This window comes from Rhinopithecus bieti, unplaced genomic scaffold (genome assembly GCF_001698545.2).
Source record: "Rhinopithecus bieti isolate Rb0 unplaced genomic scaffold, ASM169854v2 scaffold_75173, whole genome shotgun sequence".
NCBI lineage: Eukaryota > Metazoa > Chordata > Mammalia > Primates > Cercopithecidae > Rhinopithecus > Rhinopithecus bieti.
This window is the reverse complement of record NW_016828776.1, coordinates 239,010-261,965: the sequence shown is the minus strand read 5'-3', so window position 1 is coordinate 261,965 and position 22,956 is coordinate 239,010. Positions and strand designations below refer to the sequence as shown.

Genomic DNA, 22,956 nt, shown 5'->3' with positions numbered 1-22,956 from the left:
GAAATAATAAATTCCTGGTTTTTTTTCTCAATGTCACACTAAATAAGATAATGTTCACTCTGGAAAAATTAACCACTTGAAAAATGGAAAAAGAAAGAAGAAAGTAAAGAAAAAAGAGAAAGGAAAGGAAGAAGAAAGAAAAAAAAAGAGAGACACAAAAACACCCAATATCTGTAATTTTAAAACTGAAAGTGTATTTTAAAATTTCAGCGCCAAAGAAAGAATACGAAGATTATCTGTCTTTTCATTTTCTTTACAACATACTAACATAAAATTAACAAAATAAAGTCCCACTTAGATTAAATATTAAGTATTTCTCCGAATGATAGACAACTGCATAAATTATATTAAAATTTAAGGAAAGAAACCATAAACAATTCAATAAAGATAAGTGGCTCATTACTATAGCATGGATATTCTTATATTTAATGTTATATATCTATATTTTCATTTGAAACTGAAACATCTATATTAAAGACAAGTTCGTGCTAGATTAATAAACTGTGATTAAAAGTTATTAAATATATGGAAACAGACAGGTCCTCATCTATGGACATTAGCACTTTCCTGAAATAAAATACACTGCTTTGTAACATCACAAGATATTGTTTTTTAAATTCTGTGTTTTTACCTTTGAATATTCAATATTGACAGATCAAATTAGCTCAATTTGTCTCAGAATTCTACTTAGAATCATTGAGATTGCCTTTTTAATTCTTTTTTACTTTGAATTACATTACACATGCAAAGAAGTATCTGAAATAAAGATGACAGCTCAATGTTTTCTTTTCTTTTTTTTAATTAATAGACTTTAAAATACTCCTGTAGCTTTACAGGAAAATTGAGAAGTACAGAGTTCCCATGTATAGCTTCTCCCACAACCCCAACACAAACCCGGTTTCCTCTATTACATTAGTGTGGTACATGTGCCACAACTGATGAACCCCTACTGACACATTACCATTAACTGAAGTCCAGAGTTTATACTAGGATTCACTCTTTGTTTTGTACAGGCCTATAATTTTTGACAAACACATAATGCCATGTGTCCAACATTAAAATATCATAGAGAATAGCTGTACTACCATAAAAATCTTCCTTGTTCTGCCTATTTATTTCTCCCTCCCCCATAACTCCTGGCAACCACTGATCTGTTTTACTTTTGCCTTTTCCAGAATGTCACATACAAGCATACCTTGGAGGTATCACAGGTTCAGTTATCAGACTACCATAATAAAGTGAGTATCACAATAAAGCAAGTCACATAAATTCTTTGGTATGTCCAGTGCATATAAAAGTTATATGTATATTATACTGTAGTAGATTGAGTATGCAATAGCATTATGTCTTAAAAAATGTACATGCCTTAACTTAAAAATGTTTTATTGCCCAAAATTGCTAAGGATCATCTGAGCCTTTAGTGAGTCATAATCATTTTGCTAATGGAGGGTCTTCCATGGATCTTTAAGGCTGCTGACTCATCAGGGTGTGGTTGCTAAAGGCAAGTCTCAAAATTTCATAAAATAAGACAACAATGAAGTTTTTCACATTGATTGGCTCTTCCTTTTACTAAAGATTTCTCTGTAGCATGCCATGAATGCCATTTGGTGGCATTTTACCTACAGTAGAACTTCTTTTAAAATTAGAGTCAATCCTTTCAAACCCTATTGCTGTTTAGTCAACTAAGTTATATGTATTCTAAACCCTCTATTGTCATTTCAACAGTGTTCACAAAATCTTTGTCAGGAGTAGATTCTATCTCAAGAAACTGCTTTCTTTGCTTATCCTTAGGAAGCAATTCCTCATTTATTAAAGTTTTATCATGAGATTGCAGCAATTTCCTCACATCTTCAGGCTCCAATTCTAATTCTAGTTCTCTTTTTATTTCCACTACATCTGAAGTTATGTCCTCTGCTTATGTCTCGAACCCCTCAAAGTCATTCAAAAGAGTTGGAATGAATTTCTTCCAACTCCTGTTAATGTTGATATATTGACCATATTTCATGAACTATGAATGTTTTTAATGGCATCAGAAATATGAATCCTTTCTAGAAGGTTTTCAATTGACTCTGCCCAGATCCATCAGAGGAATCTACTATCTATAGCAGGTATAGACTTATGAAATATATCTCTTAAACAACAAGACTTCAAAGTGGAAATTACTTCTTGATCGCTGGGCTACAGAACGGATGTGTTAACAGGCATGAAAACAACATTAATCTCCATTGGAGTTCTTGGGTGACCAAATGCATCATTTTTTATCTTCTTTTTAGAGACAGTCTCACTCTGTCACCAAGGCTGGAGTAGTAGTACAATAATAGCTCAACTGCAGCCTCCACCTCCCAGGCTCAAGTGATCCTCCTGCCTCAGCTTCCTAAGTAGCTGGGGCTACAGGGGCATCCCACCACACCCAGCTAATTTTTTAAATTTTTTGCAGAGATGAGGTCTCGCTATGTTGTCCAGGCTGGTTTTCAACTCCTGGCCTCAAACTCTCAAAATGCTGGGATACAGGTGTAAGCCACCATACCTGGCCCAGGTACATTATTAATGAGCAGTAATATTTTGAAAGAAACTTTTCCTGAGCAGGAGGCCTCAACAATGGGCTTAAAATATTCAGTAAACCATGCTGAAACATATGTGCTGTCATCCAGGCTTTGTTGCTTCATTTCTAGAACAAAGATAGAGTAGATTTAGCATTTAATTATTAAGGCCCTAGGATTTTCTTTTTTTTTTTTTTTTTGAGACGGAGTCTTGCTCTGTCACCCAAACTGGAGTGCAGTGGCCAGATCTCGGCTCACTGCAAGCTCCGGCTTTCGGGTTCACGCCATTCTCCTGCCTCAGCCTCCCGAGTAGCTGGGACTACAGGCGCCCGCCACCTCGCCCAGCTAGTTTTTTGTATTTTTTAGTAGAGACAGGGTTTCACCAGGTTAGCCAGGATGGTCTCGATCTCCTGACCTTGTGATTCGCCCGTCTCGGCCTCCCAAAGTGCTGGGATTACAGGCTTGAGCCACCGCGCCCGGCCCGGCCCTAGGATTTTCAAAATGGTAAATGAGCACTGGCTTCAACTTAAAGTCATCAGCTGTATTAGCCTCTAACCAAAAAGTCAGCCTGTCCTTTGAAGATTTGAAGCCAAGCATTGACATCACTTCTCTAGCTAGAAAATTTCTAGACAGCAACTTCTTACAATAAAAGGTTGTTCTATCTACATTGAAAATCTGTATATAATGTAGCCAACGTTATCAATGATTTTAGCTAGATCTTCTGGATAACTTGCTACAGCTTCTACATCAGCATTTGCTGTTTCACCTCAAACTTTTATGTTATGAAGTTGGCTTATAACCAACCTCTGTTAGCTTCAAACATTTTTCTTGCATCTTCCTCACCTCTCTCAGCCTTTACCAAATTGAAGAGAGTTAGGGCCATGCTCTATATTAGGCTTTGGCTTAGGGGAATGTTGTGGCTGGCTTGATCTTTTCTCCAGACCACTAAAACTTTATTAATATCAACAATAAGCCTGTTGCATTTTCTTATCACTCATATGTTCACTAAATTAGCACTTTTAATTTTCTTTGATAACTGCTCCTTTGCATTCAGAACTTTGGGCTGTTTGGCATAAGAGGCCTAACTTTCAGCCTCTGTTGGCTTTCCACATGCCTTCCTCACAAAACTGAATCATTTCTAACTTTTGATTTAAAGTGAGTGATATGTGACCCTTCCTTTCACTTGAACACTTAGAGGTCATTGCATGTTTATTACTAGGCCTAATTTCAACATTGTTGTGTTTTAGGGAAGAGGGAAGGAAGCCCGAGATACAGGGGAAGGACCAGTTGGTGCAGCAATCAGAACACACATAACATTTATCAATTAAGTTTGCTGTTTTACACGCATCCAGTTTCTAGGCCCCCGACAATTACAATAGTAACATCAAAGACCACTGATCACAGCTCACCATAATGGATATAATAACATGAAAAGTTTCAAATATTGCAAGAATTACCAAAATGTGATACAGACACAAAGTGACCACATTCTGTTGGAAAAGCGGCTGTATTAGTCCGTTTTCATGCTGCTGATAAAGACATACCCAAGACACGGCAGTTTACAAAAGAAAGAAGTGAAATGGACTTACAGTTCCACATGGTTGGGGAGACCTCACAATCATGGCAGAAGGCAGGGAAGAGCAAGTCACGTCTTACATGGATGGCAGCAGGCAAAGAGAGAGCTTATGTATGGAAATCATCATTCTTAAAACCATCAGATCTCCTGAGGCTTATTCACTATCATGAGAACAACATGGGAGAGACTTGCCCCATGATTCAGTTATCTCCCACTGGGCCCCTCCCACAACACGTGGGAATTACGGGAGCTACAAGATAAGATTTGGCTGAGAACACACAGCCAAACCATATCATTCCACCTCTGGCCCCTCCCAAATCTCATGTCTTCACATTTCAAAACCAATGGGAGGGTATAGCCTCCCTCCCAGCTGCTTTCACCAGCTGGCACAGTCTGTGGCTTTTCCAGGCACATGGTGCAAGCTGTCCGTGGATCTATTATTCTGGGGTCTGGAGAACGGTGGCCCTCTTCTCACAGCTCCACTAGGCAGCGCACCAGTAGGGACTCTGTGTGGGGGCTCTGACCCCACATTTCCCTTCTGCACTGCCCTAGCAGTGATTTCCCATTAGGACCCACCCCTGCAGCAAACTCTGCCTTTGCAGGTATTTCCACACATCCTCTGAAATCTAGGCAGAGGTTCCCAAACCCCAGTTCTTGACTTCTGTGTACCTGCAGGCTCAACACCACATGGAAGCTGCCAAAGCTTGAGGCTTGAACCCGTGGACGTCACAGCCCTAGCTCTACATTGGTCCCTTTCAGCCATGGCTGGAGTGGCTGGGATGCAGAGCGCCAAATCCCTAGGCTAGACCCAGCATGGGGACCCTGAGCCAGTCCATAAAACAACTTTTTTCTCTTAGGTTCCTGGCCTAGGGGGAGAGGATGCCATGAAGACCTCTGACATGCCACAGAGATATTTTCCCCATTGTCTTGGGGATTCACATTCAGCTCCTCATTATGTATGCAAATTTCTGCAGTAGGCTTGAATTTCTTCTCAGAAAATGGGATTTTCTTTTCTATGGTATTGTCAGGCTGCAAATTTTCCAAACTCTTATGCTCTGCTTCCCTTATGAAACTGAATGCCTTTAACAGCACCCAAGTTACCTCTTGAATGCTTTGCTGCTTAGAAATTTCTTCTGCTACATATCTTTTTTTTTTTTTTTTGAGACGGAGTCTCGTTCTGTCACACCAGGCTGGAGTGCAATGGCGCGATCTCAAGCCACTGCAAGCTCCACCTCGCCGGGTTTATGCCATCTCCTGCCTCAGCCTCCCAAGTTAACCTGGGACTACAGGCCGCCCGCCACTCGCCAGCTAGTTTTTTTGTATTTTTTTTTTTGTAGACGGGTTTCACCATGTTAGCAGGATGGTCTCGATCTCCTGACCGGATCACGTGATCCACCCGTCTTGGCCTCCCAAAGTGCTGAGATTACAGGCTTCAGTCACCACGCCCGGCCTCTGCTACATATCTTAAATCATCTCTCTCAAGTTCAAAGTTCCAAAAATCTCTAGGGCAGGGACAAAATGCCACCAGTCTCTTTGCTAAAACATAACAAAAGTCACCTTTGCTCCAGTTCCCAACAAGTTCCTCATTTCCATCTGAGACCACCTCAGCCTAGACTTTATCGTCCATATCACTATCAGCATTTTGGGCAAAGCCATTCAACAAGTCTTTAGGAAGTTCAAAACTTTCCCATGTTTTCCTGTCTTCTTCTGAGCCCTCCAAACTGTTCCAACCTCTGCCTGTTACCCAGTTCCAAAATAACTTCCACATTTTTGTGTAACTTTTCAGCAGTGCCCCAATCTACTGATACCAATTTACTGTATTAGTCCATTTTCACACTGCTCATAAAGACATACCCAAGACTGGGTCATTTATACAGGAAAATAGTTTAATAAACTCACGGTTCCACGTGACTGGAGAGGCCTCACAATCATAGTGGAAGGTGAGGAGAAGCAAGTCATGTCTTACATGGATGGCAGCATGCAAAGAGAAAGCTTGTGCAGGCAAACTCTCATGTTTTTTTTGTTTTGTTTTTTTGTTTTGTTTTTTGAGATGGAGTCTCGCTCTTTCACCCAGGCTGGAGTGCAGTGGTGCAATCTCCGCTCACTGCAAGCTCCGCCTCTTGGGTTCATGCCATTCTCCTGCCTCAGCCTCCTGAGCAGCTGGGACTACAGGCGCCTGCCACCAGATCCAGCTAATTTTTTGTATTTTTTAGTAGAGACAGGGTTTCACCATGTTAGCAAGGATGGTCTTAATCTCTTGACCTCCTGATCCGCCTGCCTTAGCCTCCCAAAGTGCTGGGATTACAGGCCTGAGCCACTGTGCCCAGCCCAAACTCATTTTTAAAACCATCAGATCTCCTGAGACTTATTCACCATCACGAGAACAGCACAGGAAAAACCTGGCCCTATGATTCAATTATCTCCCACTGGGTCCGTCCCATAACACATGGGAATTATGGGAGCTATGAGATGAGATTTGGGTGGTGACAGAGAGCCAAACCATATCAGTGGCACCAATAGACTTGCTCAACTCAGGGTTGCCACAAACCTTCAATTTGTAAAACAACATAGTTTCCGCAAAGCACAATAAAGTGAACCACCACAAAATAGCATATGCCTGTGGTTGGAATCATACAGTATGCAGCCTCTTCATATAGCTTCACTCACTTAGCAGTACGCATTTAAGGTTCTTCCATGTCTTCTTGTGGTTTGGTAGCTCATTTCTTTTTATTATTGAATAATATTCCCTTTTCTGGATGTATCACAGTTTGTTTATCCATTAGCCTATTGAAAGACATCTGGGATGCTTAACCAAGTTACCCTAAAGTTGCATGTTATAGATGTTCTTGTGCAAGTTTTTCTGTGGAGTTACATTTTCAGCTCATTTGGAGTTCAACTCATTTCATACTTTGGAGTGTCATTGCTGGATCACATAGTAAGATTCTGTTTAGCTTTGTAAGAAAGTACTAAACTGTCTTTCAAAGTGGCTATATGACTTTGCATTCCACCAGCAATGAGTAAGAATTCCCACTGCTTCACATCCTCACCATCATTTGGTGTTATCAGTGTTTTGGATTTTTGCCATTCTAATAAGTCTGTACTGGTACCTCAATGTTTTAATTTGCAATTATCTAATGACATACAATATTGAACGTCTTTTCATATGTTTACTTGTCATATGTAAATCTTCTTTAGTTAGGTATATGTTTAGAGCTATTGCCCATTTTTTAATTGAGTTATATGTTTTCTTATTTTATTTATTTATTTATTTTTGAGATAGAATCTCACTCTGTCACCCAGGCAGTAGTGCAGTGGTGCAATCTTGGTTCACTGCAACCTCCACCTCCCGGGTTCAAGCAATTCTCCTGCCTCAGTCTCCTGAGTAGGTGGGACTACAGGTGCATGCCACCATGCCTGGCTAATTTTTTGTATTTTCAGTAGAGACGAGGATTCACAATGTTAGCCAGGATGGTCTTGATCTCCTGACCTAGCGATCTGCCCACCTTGGAACTCCCAAAGTTTTGGGATTACAGGCATGAGCCACCGCACCTGGTCATATGTTTTCTTATTATTTGTAAGAGTTCTTCGTAGTATATTTTAGATACAAATCCTTTATCAGATACCTGTTTCACAAATATTTTCTCCCAGTGTGTGGCTTATCTTTTCATTCTCTTAACAGTAGCTTTCCTCAAAACAGAAATTTTTAATTTTGATGAAATCCAACTTATTAATTTTTTTCACAGCTCATATTTTTGATCTATCTAAAAGTCATCAGCAAACCCAAGGTTACTAACATTTTCCTCTATGTTATCTTCTAGAAGTCTTATAGTTGTTTTATATTTAGCTTTGTGATCCATTTTGAGTTCACTTTCATGAAAGGTATAAGGTCTGTCTAGATTAAATTTTTAACACATAAATGTCCAGTCATTTAAGCACTATTTGTTGAAAAGACTGTCCTTTCTTCCTTGAATTGCCTTTGCTCCTTTGTTAAAGATGAATTGACTATACTTGTGTGGGTCCATTTCTGAGTTTTCTACTCTGTTTCAATGATCTATCTATGTTCTTTCAACAATACCCTATTGTCTTGATTACTTAGCTTTATACTAAGTCTTAAAGTTGGGGACTGTCAGTCCTCTGATTTTCTTTTCCTTCCTCAATATTATTTGGCTAACATGAGCCTCTTCCTTTCCGAATAAACTCATGAATTAATTTGTCAATATCCACAAAATAACTTGCTGGGATTTTGACTGGGATTGTGTTGAATATACATATCAACTTAGAAAGAAGTGACATCTAAATACTGAATCCATCTATCCATGAACAGGGACTATCTCTCCATTTATTTAGATCTTCTTTGATTTTCTTTCATCAGAGTTTTATTGTTTCCCTAATATTTATCTTATACATATTTTATTAGATTTATACCTAAGCATTTATATTTTTGCTGTTAATATAAATAGTATTGTATTATTAATTTAAAACCCCAATTGTTCATTGCTGGCATCTGAGAAAGCAATTGACTTTTGTATATTAACCTTGTGTTAACACTAATCACTCGTTAGTTTCAGGAGTTTATGTCGTTATTGATTATATGGGATTTTCTACATAGACAATCATGGCATTTGCAAATCAACAGTTTTATTTCTTCCCTCCCAATCAGAATGTCTCTTGTTTCCTTTTTCTGTCTTCTTGCCCTAGCTAGGACTTCCAGTATAATGTGGAATAGGAGCGGTGAGAAGGAACATCGTTGCCTTGTCCCTGACCTTAGCAGAAAAGCATCCAGTTTCTCACCAATAGATTTTCATAAAACAAACCTCCATGCAACTATCAGACAGGTGAACAAACAGAATGTTTCCAACATACCAGAAAATTCTGGAACCTCCATCTCAATTTACTACCTACCTACAATTTAACCATTATTCCAATTTTGTTATCATCACTTGTTTCATCCCCAAACACTAAAGTTTACTTTGCAACTATATATATGTATATGTTTCAATTTATATATATATATAAGTTCCACATTTATATATATATATATAAATTTAATATACTGTATAATTTTTGGGGGGGTAGAGGTTTCCCACTCAACTTTGTAATTTGCAGTTCAGCACTAAACTGTGGCTATAATTGTTCATTAATATTGTTCTGTAGAGCAGAGAGTCACCAAGATTTTTCCTGTGAAACAGCATTATTTTCTATTCCTTCATCAGCCTCAAACCAATGAATGGGAGTGCACTACTGACCCACCAAATTAAAATAGGCCTCTTTTAAAGTTTCATCACACTTTTCAATAAAGAAAAGTTGTTTCGGCGGAGCGCAGGTGGGGCTCAAGCCCCTGTTAATCCCAGCACTTTGGGAGGCCGAGACGGGCGGATCACGAGGTCAGAAGATCGAGACCATCCCTGGCTTAACACGGCGAAACCCGTCTCTAAACAAAAAATACAAAAATCTAGCCGGGTGAGGTGGGGTGGGCGGCACTGTAGTCCCACTACTCGGGAGGCTGAGGCAGGAGAAATGGCGTAGACCCGGGAGGCGAGCTTTGCAGTGAGCTGAGATCCCGGCCACCGCACTCCAGCCTGGGCGACAGAGCCGAGACTCCGTCTCAAAAAAAAAAAAAAAAAAAAAAAAAGAAAAAGTTTTTCATGTTAGTAGAAAAGATGATAAGTTTGTAGTATTTCTTCAAAGGTTTTTTCTATCTAGTTCAATTATTTTAAAATGTTTTGGGCCAGGCACGGTGGCTTATGCCTGTAATCCCAGCAGTTTGGGTGGCCGAGGTGGGCGGACCACTAGGTCAAGAGATCGAGACCATCCTGGCCAAAACGGTGAAACCCCGTCTCTACTAAAAATACAAAAGTTAGCTAGGTGTGGTGACGCACTCCTGTAGTCCCAGCTACTCAGGAAGTCTGAGGCAGGAGAATCACTTGAATCCAGGAGGCGGAGGTTGCAGTGAGCCGAGATCGCACTACTCCACTCCAGCCTGGTGACAGAGCGAGACTCCGTCTCAAAAAAAAAAAAAAAAAAAAAAAAAGTTGTCACAAAAAACAAGGGATTTCTTCCTAAGTAATTGTCCTAAGACAAGTATTTAGCTTCTGTCCTCCTTCTGTCTACCAACTTCTGAACAGCAACAAAATTCTGTGTTTCTATATACTCATTAATACGTATCTTTTAAGTTTTTCCTAACAAATAGGGAATCCGTCTTTCCAGTACACTGAGCCAACAAAATTGATACATTTGTGTAGCAGATTATAGATACAAATTCAGTCCAATTCAATTTCACCATGCTGAGTGAATAAAGAAATTAATATATCTTTTACCAGGTGGTAGATTCAAGCAGATATATTAAGATAGTCTTATTCTCAGATATGAAAAAAGAAAAAAGACAAAAAAACAAAGTTTAGAGCAAAAACAGATTATAATGGCAAAACTGCAGATACTATATCAAAGGAAATTTCCTTCTTTTCATCAAAATACTCAAAATTCTCAACAGCACTCCACCAGAAAATACAATTAATATTAATCTATTTTACATTAAATATTATTATTGTAAGATATCACTTTATATTATGTTAGTAAGTATTGACACAAATCAATATTTAGAAGTTACAACCAAAATACCTGCATATTTTGTAGAGGAAAAAATCCAAACGATATTGTCAGCACATTATTTCTACTAAAACCTGAATAGCAATAAAACTGAGGGATGAAAATATGTAGAATACAGACGACTTACATTTGGAGAGTTAGACTTTAATTCTCTATCTCAGGATTGAGAAATCTTATTCTTTGTGCTTACAATGCTCCTTTCTCCAGAGTATTCTTCTAATTCCAGGATAGGTCAGGACAAAGCTTCAACAGACTTCTATCATTTGTTTGATCTAGAGGGAAATTATACTTTGAATCAATCATACAAAAATGCATCAGTTGTTTTTTTTTTTTTTTTTTTTTTTTTTGAGACGGAGTCTCACTCTGTGGCCCAGGCTGGAGTGCAGTGGCCAGATCTCAGCTCACTGCAAGCTCCGCCTCCCGGGTTCACGCCATTCTCCTGCCTCAGCCTCCCAAGTAGCTGAGACTACAGGCACCCACCACCTCGCCCGGCTAGTTTTTTTGTATTTTTTAGTAGAGACGGGGTTTCACCATGTTAGCCAGGATGATCTCGATCTCCTGACCTCGTGATCCGCCCGTCTCGGCCTCCCAAAGTGCTGGGATTACAGGCTTGAGCCACCGCGCCCGGCCCAGTTGATTTTTCTTACTGTACTGGGGGGCTGAAGCGTCCTATTATTTTCTGTTGGATATGAGGTGAACAGAAATATAAAAATTGCCTTGTTAAACATTATAATATATAAATCTAGTATTTAAATTAACACCACTAAAAGAAACCCACATCTATCTTCTTTCTCATTTTTATGGCTAAGCAGCATAGCAGGAGAAAATTAATATTAAAAATCTAAATGACTACAAAAGCCTACTCAAATGTATTTTTTAAAGACTTTAACATAATTTTGCAAATCCATAAGTTTGAATGGACTGGCAAAGACGATTAGGTATCAGATATTTTTACTCATTTTTTTAATGTCTTAGGGCTGAAGCATTACAGGATGATTAGAAAAGTGTAAAGGAAAATATATTTTTTAAAAATTTTAATGGAATAATAAAGAAGATGATTTTAAGAACATGAAACAGACAAGAAACAGTACAGGGTCTATAAGACATCAAGAAATCTGGAATGAGATTTTTTTAAATGGTATAAAGGTTGGGAAACTGCTATTGAAGCAAAGTATATTGTACATCTTAGAATATTTAACCTGGGTATGTTCTAAATCTGGTTTCATCTTAATTCTCAAACAAATTTATAAGATGTAAAAATGCAACACATCCCATCTTTCTTTACAAGAACACAGAAATGTGATATATGAATATCTGACCTTTGGTGAGATGAACATTCATAAATTTAAGAGAACTCGTTCTATATTCAAATTTTATCAAAACCTAAGTTTCCAATAATGGGTATTTTCTGCCTCATTAAAAGTAAGAATTAATATAAATATCTTCGGCCTGGCATGGTGACTCACCCTGTAATCCCAGCACTTTGGGAGGCCAAGACAGGCAGATCACTTGAGCTCAGGAGTTCAAGACTAGCCTGGTTTCACCAACATGGTGAAACCCCGTCTCTACTGAAAATACAAAAATTAGCCAGGCATGGTGACATGCGCCTGTAATGTCAGCTACTCAGGAGGCTGAGGCACGAGAATTGCATGAACCCACCAGGCAAAGGCTGTAGTGAGCCGAGATTGAGATCATGCTACTGCACTCCAGCCTGGGCAACAGAGTGAGACCCTGTCTCAAAAAAAAAAAAAAAAGATAAATGTCTTCAACATGTGCCATTACCTGGATCACACCCCCTTGCCTTATCTTAAAATCACTCGTATTCCCTTCCACTAAATAATAAACTGGAATTCAGGGGGAACATTTAAAGCAAAATTATATACATACATACACACCCACAGACGTGTGTGTTTAGGGGAAATGTGTACGATAACACTTTAAAGTTAGTTTTTGCTCATAAACTTAACGCAATATACTGGTAGTATTTATTTAAAAAAAAAAAAAAAAACTATTGTGAGAAAATAGTAAAATGAAGCCAAAAAAAATCTATATCAGAATACCTAAAATACAAAAAGTAAAATATATGCGGGCAAAAGGGCACCTCTTTAAACCATCATCTGATCACGAATTGATACTTGTGCAATTTTCTTCTGTTTTTAACCAATGTAAATGATATTTGCAATTATTTACCTGGAATATTTCAAAATTATTTCAAGGTGAAATAGAAACATAAATTTCATTACCAAAGATTAAAGCTATATCCACTGAAGACTAGACTTTAGGATTAGAGTAGGTGCTTTGTTTTCTTTTCTAAAGATTCAACTAATCTTGGCCAAATTTGAAAGCCTTAGTACTGAAACTTATCAACAGGCACTTTCTAGATGAATATATCCACGTGGCAGTTCAAGCACACGTAGTTCTGCTTTAGTTTCCAGAACACAGAAATGGTTTTGCAGTATTTTGGGTCAGTGCAGATCAATGCACATTCCTTTAGAGAAGCTTTTTGAACTGACAAAGGATAAATGATTGACATCAATAACAAATACTTTTTGTTGTCCTGGACTGACATGTCATTTATAGCAATACATATGCTAATTAATGTCATCCATATCTACCAGATGTGTCAGAGGAGTATGCCAGACTCTTCTTCACAGGATATAGCTTTAGTGTGGCTAAAATTACATTATCAATATGGAAATGCATCCCTTTGTGATAAAGAATTGAACTATTCACACACACACGCACACACAGAAATATACTTTTTATGACAGAGAAAATCCCACTTATATGTACAACTAAGCACTGAATAAATGTGAACTATAATTCCAGTGACCATTAGTCCTGGATTAGCTGGGACAGATGTGGTTCATACCTATTGTAATTATTAACAGCTATCCCTTTCCCTCTCAAAAGTGTCCCAGTTTGGATGGTAATTTTAGATATTCATTCAAAGTATCATTAGTGTATTATTCATTTATCATTTATTTCTTTTCATAAACAGATTACTGTTGTTTTTTTTTTCTTTTTTGTTACTTTCCATGATGCTGTTACATGAAAAAAAATATTTGGTTGGAATTAGAACAAACGAGATTCCATTCTTCTTTTTTTTTTTTTTTTTTTTTTTTGAGATGGAGTCTCACTCTGTCACCCAGGCTGGAGTGCAGTGGTGGGATCTCAGCTCACTGCAAGCTCTGCCTCCCCAGTTTACGCCATTCTCCTGCCTCAGCCTCCCAAGTAGCTGGGACTACAGGCGCCCACCACCACGCCCGGCTAGTTTTTTGTATTTTTTTAGTAGAGACGGGGTTTCACCGTGTTAGCCAGGATGGTCTCGATCTCCTGACCTCGTGATCCGCCCATCTCGGCCTCCCAAAGTGCTGGGATTACAGGCTTGAGCCACCGCACCCGGCCCATTCTTTCAACATTAATAAATTCACATAGACCGTCCCAGAGTTTAGCAAATCTTTACATCCTTGAAGCTAAATATTTTATTATCAGGACAGGAATAACCTAGCTGAAAAATCCAATGTGACTTCTTAATTCTCAGTTTGCTTAACTTCTCTGCTTCATTTAGCTTATTGTTTACTCTTTCCTTCTCAAAACTCTTCCTTTGCTTTGCATGATACCACTCTTAATTTCTCTCCTACCTCTCAACTCTGCTTTTCCTGTCTTGTTGGTTACTATTCTTACATGTGCCTCTTCCATGTCAGTTTTCTCAAGATACCATTCTAGTCCCAATTTGTATTCTATTTCTTGAATCAACAACTTGTTGCAAATGATTCTCGAACGTATACATCCAGTCCACAACCCTACCCTAACCTTCACAATCAAAGTACCTACTGGTTATACAGTCTCCTATCTGGTCCTTTATCCTTCAGTCTTAACTCTCTTGAATCCATACTACACACCCGAACTAAGTTTTTTCTGTTTTTTGTTTTTCTGAATGTAAATCTGATAGTATTGTTCCCAGACCAAGGAAGCAACCAACAGTTACGGAAGGAGTGAACATCTGCAGAAAATTCCAAGGCAACATAAAACAGAGTGAATCCAAACCCACTAGAATAAGTGATCAGTTACTGGTCTCTCATTTGTAATCCCAACTTATTTCACCTACGAAAATTTTTGCATGTAGTCGTTAGGTTTCAAGGCAACAATCACCAGAAAGAATAATATGATAAACATCACATACATCATGAAGGTCACAAAATAAAATACCTAAAGACAAAAATATTAATTAGGCAAGGTGCAGGATAAAGTTTCATGCTACTATGGCAAAGTCTCTGAGAGGTGGTTTTTTTGTTTTTTTTTTTTTTTTTGAGACAGAGTTTCGCTCTGTCGCCCAGGCTGGAGTGTAGTGGCGCGATCTCGGCTCACTGCAAGCTCTGCCTCCCGGGTTTAGGCCATTCTCCTGCCTCAGACTCCCGAGTAGCTGGGACTACAGGCACCCACCACCACACCCTGCTAGTTTTTTGTATTTTTAGTAGAGACGGGGTTTCACAGTGTTAGCCAGGATGGTCTCGATCTCCTGACCTCGTGATCCGCCAGTCTCAGCCTGCCAAAGTGCTGGGATTACAGGCGTGAGCCCCCGCGCCCGGCCCGAGGTGTTTTTTTTTTAAGCCCCATAAAATTACTGCCAGTACTGCTTTGTAGGAATGTAGGTTTAGTCTTGCCAAATCGGAATTTTCAAGACAGACTGGTAAATCATTACGTGTGTGCATGAGAGAGAGAGTGAGACAGCGTCCAATTTTTAAGATTTAACAACTAATTTCATATTTAAAAAAAAACAAATAATACTTGCAAGCTCTGTAAAGGACATGGACCACTCCTTTCTTTTTTAACATGAAGGCTTTTTTAACAAGTACAACATGGTTTCCAAATAAAAGTCTGGTTTGAATATTGAACAATCAGTAAATATATTTTGCTATACAACACACTTACATTTTGACAAAATATTTGCTATTTACTTTTAGCAGTTTAAAACATCCAGTAAATGCAATTTTCCATCCTTTTTTGCTCAGCTGTCTTCCACTGACTCTTAAGTATCTTCATTTGAATATTCTGATTCTGACTCTTATTCAAATTAATAATGACTATTTTCATTTCCATCTCAAGCCTTCTTGTTTGTTTTTTTAAATATTGTTGTTTATTAAATATAGGCCAAAGCATACTAAGTGTCTCTAGAAAGCATCTTAAAAGCAGTCTCCCTTCCACCTACTATTATGACAGTTTTCCCCTTTACTCCAGTAACAATTTCAAATTCATATCTCTCACATCCACCAAATGTCTTCAAATATCCATCTCATCATTATCTTTATAGAATATATCAGACCTACCCTTTGCAAATATATAACATGTTTTTATAGTATGTTAGACTGGCATGGGGGAGGTGGGGGAACACATTTAATATTTATTAAATTTGATATATGTGACTTCAAATCATGCATATATTTCCCTGGTGCCTCTTCTTACAAGTGCATCAACTAGGACAGGGAGGGGCTCCTCAATCCATACCAAATAAAACTTATTAGCCTAAAACCTAAGACCTTTCATTCTTAGGACTGAATTTGCCTCTCCTTTACTTTGTTTCACTTATCTCTACATTCTAGAATCAAATAGAACTATTAGATATTTGCTTTGATTTTTTTTAGAGTCTAAATTTGCTCCACTTAGGATGTCTCTACTTTCTCATCTATTTGTCCAAGCCTCAATTTAATTACCATTAACTCCATGAACTCCTCCCCTATTCTCTTAGCCAGGAATAAGCTACTCAAATAGCATTTTCTCTACAGCTCCCCTCTAAAAACTGTCCATATAATCTATTATGTAATACATTTGTCCACATACCTGATTTCTAACATTTAATTTAAAATTATTTGAAAATGGAGAATGTATTCTTCATCTGTGTCTTTCTTAACAATGTAGCTTTATCACGAAGAAATTACTGAGTCTTTTGACAAGGAATGGTATGGAAGATAGAGGCAGAGCTATAGTATAACTCAAAGAAAGACAGTTAAGTCCTTCTTAATCTTTTATCTTCATCAATTGCAAGAAATAATTATAACTGCCATTATTTCCAAATAAATACATCTTTCAAAATATATCTCATGCCAACCAAGTCATTGGCTTTTATTAAAACTTACTAGAAAATCTATACTGAAATTGTCAAATAAAACACATGGTTTTAAATAACTTATTTAAAGTTCTAAGTCAACATTAAAATTTAAGATTGTTTTTCAAGAAAATCATGTTACAATTTCTTTTAAATGATAAATCTCTTTCCTAAGGCCCACTACATACAATATGAAAAGTAAGATTAAAACTAGCATACTGTCAACTAAAAGTCAAGTTTGAAAAATATTGGAAGAAATTTTTTCTCAGCCAAATATGAGTACCATGACCTGTGACTCAACCCCAGGAGATTCTGAGAACATGTGCCCAAGTTGTTGACCTTTGCTTGGTTTTATACATTGGAGGGAGACATAAGGCATCAATCAATACATGTAAGATATACAATGGTTTGGTCTTGAAAGGTGGAACAACTCAAAGTGGGAGTGGGTCTCCTGGTCATAGGTGGTTGCAAAGATTTTCTTATCGGCAATTGGTTGAAAGAGTTATTATCTAAAGAACTAGAATCAATAGAAAGGAATATCTGGGTTGAGATAAGGGGCTGTGAAACCCAATCTTATTTTTTTTTTTTTTTTTTTGAGAACGGAGTCTCCGCTCTGTCGCCCAGCGCTGAAGTGCAAGTGGAGCGATCTCGCTCACTGCAAAGCCGCGTTCCCGGGTTACAGCCATTCTCCTGCTCCAAGCCGTCCCGAGTAGCTGGGACTAACAGCGCCTGCCATCTCGCCCGCTAAGTTTTTTGTATTTTTAATAGAGACGGAGTTTCACCGTGTAGGCCAGGAATGTCTCTGATCTCCTGACGCTCGTGGATCCACCCGTCTTGGCCTCCCAAAGTGCTGGATTACAGGCTTGAGCCACCGCGCCGGGCGGAAACCCAATCTTTTATCATGCAGATGAAGTCTCCAGGTAGCTGGCTTCAGAGCTCTTATTGTTACAGTGGGTAGCTAGTCAGACATGAGCAGAGAAGGAGAGAGCTCCCCTCCCACACGCGCACACACACCAGAAATGTCAGGCAACCAATAACATTTCAAGTTATTGTTAACTGTCTTTCCAAAATAATAACTGGTCATAGCCAGCGCCAGGAAAAGGCAGTCTCCTGACAGAAAAACCTAAAACTGGTGATCAGCAGCTTCCAGATAATATCTCAGGAGCTGGGTGAGTGGGAGGAAGCATGCGCATTAAGAGGCAAAATGGCACAGGTTAACTGGTGTATGACCTTGTAGTAACACTCAGACTGGTAAGGGAAGAACGCCTCAAGTGAACATGTGTATAACCTCAGTAAACGCACTGCACATGCTCCCCTCCCAAGTGTTAGCAAGCCACTGTGCATGCAGACAGCCCACGTCAAGAGAAGAGTCAGGGGAGAAGGGATGTAACCCCCCGGAAACATGCTGACATATAAAACTCCAAGTCAAAAGGTCAAACCACACATTTGACCTCCCAAGTCACCCACTTGGCCCTCTTCTATGTGTACTTCCTTTCATTCCCGCTCTAAAACTTTTAATAAACTTTGACTCCTGCTCTAAAACTTGCCCTGTCCCTCCTTCTGCCTTATGCCCCTCAATTCTTTCTTCTGAGGAGATAAGAACTGAGGTTGCTGCAGACCCATACAGATTTGCTGCTGCTAACATACTTCGGTGCCACATGACACAGATAATTTCCACTGCTAACATTATCAGACCTAAAAAGGTGCCAGATTCCTCGCTAATTCTCTCCTGCATCAGGGAAAAGACCTGAAAAGGGAAGGGGATTCCCTATAGAATGTAGCTTTTCCCCACAAGAGACAGCTTTCCAGGGCCATTTCAAAATATGTCAAAGAAATATATTTTGGGGTAAAATACTTTAATTTTTTGAGGGTCTGCTATCTGTCATGTGATGCTATACTAGAGTCATGTTGGAATTTGGTGTCTTATTGCTACAGAGTCTGTTTTGTCAGTCTTAAGATTGCTGTTTTAATGTTAATGCTGAACAGCTGTGCCTGAATTCCAAAGGAGGAGGATATAATGAGGCATGTCTGATCCCCTTTCCATCATGGCCTGAACTAGATGTTCAGGTTTACTTTGGAATGTCCTTCCTGGATGAGAGGTGGGTCCATTAGTCAGTTGGGGGTCTTATAATTTTATTTTTGGTTTACAATACCCAATATATATAGGGTCATCCAAGTGGTTGTTAAGAGTCAGGAAGAGGAGTACTAAGTCATTTTCTATATTCTATTAATAACTGTATTAGCAGCCAATTTTAGAAAATGGAATATTTACATGAGTTATTTTATGGAAAAAAAAACTTATCTATATAATCTTTGGGTCAAGATTGGTACCTGACATAAAGTAGACTGTCAATGAATGATAAGGATCTTCTAACTGGGAAGACTCTGTGAGCCTCTGGTTCAACCCCCAACATTTACAGAAGAAATTCACAGAAGTAGTTTCCCCAGAATCTCAGAGGGTATGGCAGAGACAGGATTTTACCTCAGGATAATTGTCCTAAATCCAGCAGTCTTTTCTTTTGGAAAACCAAATTTACTCACTATTTAGTTTATATATAAATATACACATATAGTATTTAATTTCTTTGAACACATTTCAAAATACCAATTTCCATTAAATAATATATTTAATCAAAAGTAGAACATACCAATATTCTTTGTACAAGTTGTCCATAGACTATGCTTTAAAGTTCACATGAACCATTTCACTTATATATTTACACATTTATAACTGTAGAGTCAAATAAGGGTATCAAAACTATAAAACAAATAATTTTCCATTCTCAAAAAGGCACAACCAGTATCAACATCAATGGATTCATACTTAAAGGAGATGTATTTATACTTGTTTTTTAAATAATTTCTGAGTAGTTGATGGTTGTTTATTAGCTTGTTTATGATGCGGGAAAAAATCTCAGAGCAAATAGACAGGAGAGATGGAAAAAAAAAAAAACCCACCTTATCTATATTGCCCTGACAATTGAGTCTGGACAACAGTATTTTCTAAATGTACCCTATTCAAGGCTGGATATGTAATTACCTTCAGTTCATAGTCTAGACATTAATGCTTTCATAGTATTTAAGACTCCTTGTAACACGCTTGCAGCTTTAAGTAAGCAAGGCTAAATCTTGACCAGATAAATTAGCAAAGAATGCAATAAAAGCTGCAATAAAAGAACTTTATCCTACAAACCTTCAAGTTGCTGCTAAATGAGATTTCTTTGAAATGCAGATCAGTTGAACTAGATTAGTGAATTTTAGCTCCTGTCAACATCATAACAAAATACAAATACAATTGTTCACTGGTCTTATCTCTATGCTTCCATCTGCTGCCTTGTTATTTACTTTCCTTGATTTACTATGCAGATCTAAATAAGGCACATCAAGGAAGGCTTACAACACAATGGCTTCTTAAGCTTTACATCAAGGTATTTGAAACTGAAGCCAGGAAAGGGCTGCCATCAAAGACATATCTCTAATGAACTTCCATATCAGAGAACGTTTGGTATTTAATACTGCTGTGAAAAGAAAGAGCTACAAATCAGAATGGCCTATGAAAGAAAATGCCTACAAATCTTGATGAGATTAGCACCTCTGAGAATTAATATCCCAATAAAAATGATGTCTGGTACATTGAAGAGTTAACTTCCAACCTTTGCAAATATAATGCACTATGTCAAGAGCAGGGAAATCATTTGACAAGGTTAAAAGGTCAGGAAAGAATTTTTAATTTCCCCCCAAAGCTAGAAAATGATATTTTTTATTCTTGCTCGTATTAACTCCATGTCAGAAGAAACATACTTAAACACAATTAACACAATTAACAGATTTGTAACATTACTTTCTATGTCATAAGCATTTTGCGCTGTTGTTCAAAATGGAAAACTAGGAACAACTACACAGTAAAATAATGTAATCTAAAATGACAGCATGCAACATTTGTTCATCAATTCTAGTATTTTCCTTTTCTTCCCCCACAGCAATCTATGGCACCAGAGAGTAAAATCTTCTGTCATTTTGCAAATCTTGAGGTGCCATTTTTATTTTACGCCACTACTCTTTTTAAGAGATACAGATAAGGAAAAAATTTATTCTACCCTTTCTTTAATCTAATTGTGTTGTCTCAGTTTTATTTCTAATATGCCAAAGTCAAACGAGACAATAATTCACAAACCTAATGTGAAAGTTTCCAGCAAACTCTGCTTGTATTACTATTTGACAATTTCTTTCCCATAAGCAATAAGATCTATAAACAAATAATACTATTTTTCCTAAAGAAAACATTTCAATCATTTATGTCATTCTATAGTAAGGGAACATCCCACAAGCATGTTCTGTTCTGTGGATCAATCAGTTCCAAACCAAAGTAGACACGTTGTCGACTCCAGTGCCTGGAAACCCTGCTGCAGGCTCACCAGATGATGAAAACTGAAGTATGCAGTGTATGGGGGTCCCACATGGCATTCAGTAGCTTCTGGGCATGTCAAACTTCACAACTACCCTACAGTCAATGACAGCAAACACCTTCCCTGTTCTTGCCTCCAAACATACACTTGCTTCTCTACCCTCCCTCCAAATCACAGGCAATCTTCCAAAAACAAAGCCCCAAACAGAAGCAACCTCCCTTGACTACGCAACAGAAATCACAGTTGTCTTTTGCTGGATTTCATTTCATGTAGGAGATGTTCCAGACTTATTTACAACCACAAGAGACTGTTACCTCTTCTTGTTTAATGAAATGACAAAACAACAGATTTGCATATGCAAAAGCAGGTGCTATAACAGGTTTGACTACTCTTGACCTAAAGCATGTAAAAGAGGTTTATTTGCAACAGCTGTCTCAAAGGTATTGGCGCTCTGATGGACAGTCAAACACTCTACCATCTGTAGAAGTATGTGCTCAAAATGACAATCTGAATTCAAAACGGATCAATAGATCTTCCCTCATCTTTATCCATATGTTGAAATATTAGGATGTGCACATACTAGTCTATTTTACTTATCAGTCACAGATAAGAAAACTAAAATTAGAATGTTGACATGTAAAAATTATGTGTTCAATAGATAATGTCAAAACAATTTGTTTCATCATCGTGCCATACATACTGTAAGATACCAGATACTGTATTTTAATTATAGTATTATTTTATAAAGTAAGTTTTCATAGTGCTAATAATCCTAATTGCTGGGATAATGGTCAAAATAACTACTTTCTTAGATTTCTGCTACTTTATATTCCTTAACTATTTTTACATTCAAGTTGTAGTTTTAGATCTTGAAAATAATGAAATTGCATGCACTAGTTTCTTAGTCTCTCTTACTTTTAGTTTCAATTTAGACAGGTACATTTTTCCACTGAGATTACTGTTTTCTTTTAGAGATGAGGCTACTTTTCCCCTTCTACACTAAAGTCTGAACATAACCTCTCACTGAATGGAATGACTTGTTTTTGTGTTATGTTTGCAGAAGGTAGCACCATATGCCCGAAGCTCCAAGTTGGATGCTCTTTCTACGGTCTAATTTGCTTGTCAAAAGATGTTACAATCACAAATCTACAATGTTTAGATAAACTTAGTATTGCATGAAATAAAACACAATTTTTCTCACTTTCTTAAAATGTAACAAATTGATCTCTAATAAATGCAAAAGGTTTGTAAAGTTCAAATGTCTGAATTATAAATAAAAGAACATGGCACCACATGATTGAACAAAGAAAATAACGCACACACGCACACACACAAATTCTCTCTCTCTTACATAAGTTTAAATAAGTTCTCTACAATTAAGAACAAAACCTTGTCTCCTTTTGAAAAAACAGAAAGAGTATGCAGTGTCCAATTTTCAAGCTGACCTAAAATAATCAACAATTTCTTAAATAGAAGTTTCACAAAATAGTCATTTTATTTTGTGAAAATCACAATTCATTATGAAAATTTGAGTGAAATATAACTACTTATGCTAAATATTTTTGCAATTCAACTGTATATCTCTGAAATTTTGTTTTAATCTCCAAGAAGATTAAAATGTTGCTAGTATAGTATTCTTTTGCTAGTTTAGTTATGATTTGCCTATTTGCTTTTTCATGATGAGGAGATGGTATCTGACCACGGGAAGGGGGAAGGAAAGTC

At 37.7% G+C, this 22,956-nt stretch overlaps 1 protein-coding gene across 1 annotated transcript in view; it reads right to left on the bottom strand.

Annotated features, from left to right (window-relative positions):
- Positions 1-22,956, bottom strand: part of FOXP2 (forkhead box P2) — a 633,254-nt gene that overhangs the window by 536,391 nt on the left and 73,907 nt on the right. The window contains exon 2 of the mRNA XM_017864605.1: positions 10,850-10,994. The gene's annotated coding sequence lies outside the window, so the exon portion shown is untranslated. The remainder of the gene's footprint in view (positions 1-10,849; positions 10,995-22,956) is intronic.